Here is a 6,196-nt window from a genome sequence, read left to right on the forward strand (position 1 = left end):
TACCCACTCCAGTATTCTTGGACTTTCCTGATGGCTCTGGTGGTAAAGAATCTGCCCACAATGTGGGAGACCTAGATTTGATCCCTGGGTTGGGAAGATTCCCTGGAGGAAGGCATGGCAACCCACTCCAGTATTCTTACCTGAAGATTCCCATGGACAGGAGGAGCCTGGTGGGCTGCAGTCCGTGGGGTTGCAGAGAGTCAGACATGACTGAGTGACTAAGCATAGACAGGTGGCTATACACACCTATTCCCCAGCCTCCATATATGACCTGGAAATGGAAATTCAGTCAGGTAACCAAATAATTGCCAAAGAACAGAACTGACTATATTTTCACTTTAGGTTGACAGTGGATAGAGTATGTACGTTGTGAATTCTGTGAATTTTGGGGACTGAGAATTGATTGCCGTTGGATTAAAAGCCATTTCAGAGTTGAGAGTGTCACAGTGTTTGATGATGCTTCCTAGTGAAGGACTCAGTCAGTATGATGGATAACCTACCTCAGTTCTAAGACCAGACAGTGGGGCAGACACCTGCTGTGTCTGAATATTGCCTTTTTAATGTTCATAAGGAAGAGCTATTTGTCCATCTTCTCACACTTGTGTCAGTGTCTTACCCCTCTGAACCATGGAGCCAGAGTACTCTTCATATTTTGTGTGGAACGGGTTGCACAAACAACACTGGTTGCTTCATTTCTAAATTTAAATTTTATGTATATTAAATTTTTAGGGTGATGTGATTTAATGTATATGAAAAATAAATGAATTTTAGTTAAATACAGAAAATTACTGTTTTGTGTTATTGGTGGTATGTATATTCTGGGAAATATGTAAAGGAAATGAGATTTACATCCTGTAATCCTTCCTAATCATCTTTATTGCAAATATAAGATTTATGTCTTTACTCTGGATTGAGATCCAGGTTGTCCTTATGTAGTGTGTGCTGTTTGTCACTTACTGAATTCTTCCAAATGTTTGGTCTACATCCTATGAATGTATGTACTCTGATAGAGCTGAAAATTTAGAATTGGTGTCATTCCCAACTGACTTCTCAAGAGCTATTCTTTTTGAGTATTAAATAGGGGAAAACGCGTTATTAAGATTCCCCTTATTAATACTGTGGAGGCCAACTTGAGCTTCAGCTGGAAAATTACTGAAACTGCTTTTTCCACCACCCCATGTTCTTGTGGCTCCTTTGGCCTGGAGTCCACTCATTTCTTTTTTTTTTTTTCCCCACTCATTTATTTTTCCTGATTTAAATCCTTTCCTACTGTGTTGACTGAAATAGATTTCTCTGAACACAGTCCCTGAAGGAACTACAAGTATGTATCTGAAAAATATGTTGCTTTGTTCTGGAGTTGACTTCAGTAAATGTATACATTTATGCTATTTGTGAACATGTGTATACCTAGGGGGCACATTAGATTTTTCCATGGCTCCCCTTTCTGTATCACTGCATCTTCCTTTCAGGTCCCTTTCTTTACCTTATTGTTTTATTTTTAAACTTTATTCTTTATTGAAACTTTTTTATTGAAGTATAGTTGATTTACAATGCTGTATTAGTTTCTGGTGTACAGAAAAGTGATTCAGTTTATATATATATATGCACATATTTTTTTCATATTCTTTCCATTATGGTTTATTACGGAATATTGAACATAGTTCCCTGTGCTATGGCGTAGGTCCTTTTTTTCCAATTTCCCCGTCTCTTTTTTTTCTTTCTCAAGATTTTATCATATATAAATAGCATGTATAATAGAATATATATTTCAGAAAAATAGATTGCTAGATTTCTAGTTTATATTCACTCAAAATATAAACTATATTCACTTTGATATAGTTCCATTTATTCTGGTATCTAGTATTATTGCTAAAAGTCTAGAAAGATTATTATCTTAAAGATTTTAAAAGATTTTGAATGAAGCTTGAAACTTCTGATCCAATTCTGAGAATATAAAGAAATGGCTATGTTGTTAAAAAGAAAAAAACCCAGGAAATTAACGTGGTATAGTATTACTAACTAAAGTACAGATTTTGTTCAAATTTCACAAAATTTTATGCTAGTATCCATTATTTGTTTTCATACCTCATTCAAGATGCCACGTTGTATTTAGCAGCATTGAGCAGTTCAGCCATATACAACAAATTCTGATAAATGCTCTTTTCATATTTATTGTTATAAATATTTTTTAATTTTCCTTGTTATGACTTCTTAGATACAACCACCATTTAAAAGTGGACATTTAATTTCCAAATATGTGGGGTTTTTTAAGTGTCTTTGATATTAATTTCTCATTTAAATGCTTTCTTCTCTGCAATCACCCTCTGGTTTTCCAGTCTTAACTTTACTGAGGCTTTCCATGGCTAAGCTACAGAGCTTCCTGGTAGCTCAGATGGTAAAGAATCTTCCTGCAATGCAGGAGACCTGGGTTTGATGCCTGTATAAGGAAGATCCACTGGAGAAGGGAATGACAACCCACTCCAGTATTCTTGCCTGGAGAATCCCATGAACAGAGGATCCTGGCAGGTTAGTCTGTGGGGCTGCAAAGAGTTGGACATGACTGAGTGACTGACAGTTCTACTATGGCTAAGTCAAAGATTTCTCTTGGTAAATGTCACATTGCACTTGAAAATATGTAGGTTATTTTAAATTATCTTTTGATATTGATTTCTAACATAATTCCACATTGATAAAAGAACATATTCTATATGATTTCAATACCTTTAGATCAAGAAATTTTTGCACCTTGTTTTATATCCCTGGATATGTTCCAGTGTCTCTTGGTTTATAATCTATGGGAACTTGAACAGAATTTGTATCCTGCTTTTGTTTTAAAACATGTATTTTTTCATTGAAGTACAGTTGATTTACAAGGCTGTGTTAGTTTCTCATGTACAGCAAAGTGATTCCGTTTATATACATATATGTATATACACACATACACACACACACACATATATGTATGTTCTTTTTCATATTCTTTCCATTATGATTTATGGATGTGAGAGTTGGACTGTGAAGAAGGCTGAGTGCCGAAGAATTGATGCTTTTGAACTGTGGTGTTGGAGAAGACTCTTGAGAGTCCCTTGGACTGCAAGGAGATCCAACCAGTCCATTCTGAAGGAGATAAGCCCTGGGATTTCTTTGGAAGGAATGATGCTAAAGCTGAAACTCCAGTACTTTGGCCACCTCATGCGAAGAGTTGACTCATTGGAAAAGACTCTGATGCTGGGAGGGATTGGGGGCAGAAGGAGAAGGGGATGACAGAGGATGAGATGGCTGGATGGCATCACTGACTCGATGGACGTGAGTCTGGGTGAACTCTGGGAGTTGGTGATGGACAGGGAGGCCTGGTGTGCTGCGATTCATGGGGTTGCAAAGAGTCAGACACGACTGAGCGACTGAACTGAACTGAACTGATTGAATAGTTTCCTGTACTATGTAGTCAGTGTGATGTCGTAGCTCCTCGTTGGTTATCTATTTTATATATAGTAGTGTGTATCTCTGCAATGTGGGAGACCTGGGTTCGATCCCTGGGTTGGGAAGATCTCCTGGAGGAGGGCATGGCAACCCACTGCAGTATTCTTGCCTGGAGAATCGCCATGGACAGAGGAACCTGGTGGGCTGCAGTCCAATGAATGGGTTGAAAAGCGTTGGATGTGACTGAGTGACCAAGCACGCACAGCACAGTATGCTTCTGCTAATGTCAAACTCCTAATTTATCCCTCCCACCCCTTCCCCTTTGGTAACCATGAGTTTGTTTTCTATGTCTGTGAGTCTATTTCTGTTTTGTAAATACATTCATTTGTATTATATTTTAGATTCCACATATAAGTGATATCATGTGATGTTTTTCTCTGACTTATTTCACTTAGTGTGATAATATCTAGGTCCATCCATGTTGCTGAAAATGGTATTATTTAATTCTTTTTTTATGCCTGAGTGGTATCCCATACACAGTGGAATGGACGTGAATTTGAGCAAACTCTCTGATGGCTTAGATGGTAAAGAATCTGTCTGCAATGGAGGAGACCCCATTTCGATCCTTGCATCAAGAAGATCCCCTGGAGAAGGGAATGGCTACTCACTCCAGTATTCTTGCCTGGAGATGAACAGAGCGTGGTGGGCTACAGTCCATGGGGGTCACAAAGAGTCAGACATGACTTAGCAACTGAGCAACAACAACAAAAATACATATATACCACATCTTCTTTATCCTTTCCTCTGTCGATGGGCACTTCCGTGTTTTGGCTGTTGGAAACAGTCCTGCTGTGAACACTGGGGTGCATGTATCTTTTCAAATTAAATTTTCTCCAGATATATATCCAGGAGTGGGATTGCTGGATCATACAGTAACTCTATTTTTAGTTTTTTTTTTTTTGAGGAACTTTATACTGTTTTCCACAGTGACTGTACTGATTTATATTCCCATCAAAACCCTTTAGGTTTTTCAATATTATAATCAAACTGTTGTGAATATAATGGGAATTATATTGTATTATATATATAATCAGAGAAGGCGATGGCACCCCACTCCAGTACTCTTGCCTGGAAAATCCCATGGATGGAGGAGCCTGGTAGGCTGCAGTCCATGTGTTGCTAAGAGTCAGACACGACTGAGCGACTTCACTTTCACACTTCACTTGCATGCACTGGAGAAGGAAATGGCAACCCACTCCAGTGTTCTTGCCTGGAGAATCCCAGGGACGGGGGAGCCTGGTGGGCTGCCGTCTATGGGGTCGCACAGAGTCGGACACGACTGAAGCGACGTAGCAGCAGCAGCAGCAGCATATATATAATACTATAAATTAATTTTATATAAAAATTAATATAAACAGACTGTATTATATATTTTAGATTCCTAAAGTATAGGAAGGTAACTTGGAGGGTGGGAGTTTCCTTCCTTGTACCCAGCATTTAGCCTTTAGTTCTAGAATTTGAATAGCTATGGAACAGAGGAAATCAAGTTACATGTAAAGTTCAGCTTTGTTAAATTTTCACGGGTCATTCTGAATGTCTTCTGCAGAAGGGTTATATTAATAAACTGAAAAGTTGAAACAGAAACTACTGAACCAAAGTAATATTCCCTGTTCACTTGACTTCTTCATTCACAGGTCTCTAAATGGAAGATTAGAAGAATGTTCTTAGGGGGGGAAATGGTGTGTCATTAAAGGTTCTTGCACATTTTGGCCAATTTTACTTTAATTTTTTGCTACTAAAGGGAAGTGGGAAAAAGTCAGTTTATACATGGGTTGAATACCTGAAAAAATGCTTTATAATATTTAGAGGACTTAATAAAGGGACAAGAAGTATTAATATACTGAACAGTAAGATATAAACCCACTAGGCAACAATTGTCACATGCCAAGTTTTTGCAGACTGTTTTTGCTCTATAATGAAAAGTATTACTAAAGTGAACCGCGATTTCCAGGCTTTTGGCCAATAACGAGTCTGTGAGAACAGTATTAGAGACTCTCCTGCAGGTGATGTGTGAAATCTCTGAAAAGAGTTAATGAACAAAAGTAATTATTTTACCCTCTGGAAGAAATTTTAAGGAGCAGTATATACATCTAGAGTAATTTCTCAATAGTTTGGAGCAATTATGTTTTTCTCTGAAGAAACGAAAATGATTTTACTCTGTAAAAAGTAAAAAGAAGAAAAAAGGTGTATAAAATAGTCCATTGTAAGGCAAAAGCTAGAGGAGGCAAATTTTATTTATATTTATTTGCTTGGCTGCACTGAGTCTTAGCTGCAGCACTCAGGATCTTTAGCTGTGGCATGTGAGATCTAGTTCCCCAACCAGGGATCGAACCTGGGCCCCCTGCATTGCAGGCCTTTTGTCTTAGCCACTGGACTACTGGATAAGTCCCAAATGCAAATGTGTAGAAAGAATGATGAGCAATACAGACAAATGGTAAAAGCGAAAACCAATTTATCTGTTACTCCCCACAGTGCTTTCCCTGCTACAGACGGGTTTTTATGTTGTCCCGTTTGCTTCTGTGTCATATCCTAGAATGCTGTGTCCTTGCCTTCTTCTTATCCAAATTCTACTTGTTAATCAAAGTTGAAAAAAAGTTTTTTTGTCTATTTCCTAGGTTCATATTCATCCCCATCCTGGCTTCGATCAGAATGGCAAGGCTTTCCCTTCCGTTCTCTACCCAGGATTAAGGAAAACAGGCTTATGCACACAAAACAA

The sequence above is a fragment of the Bos indicus genome, chromosome 25 (assembly GCF_029378745.1).
Source record: "Bos indicus isolate NIAB-ARS_2022 breed Sahiwal x Tharparkar chromosome 25, NIAB-ARS_B.indTharparkar_mat_pri_1.0, whole genome shotgun sequence".
Lineage (NCBI taxonomy): Eukaryota > Metazoa > Chordata > Mammalia > Artiodactyla > Bovidae > Bos > Bos indicus.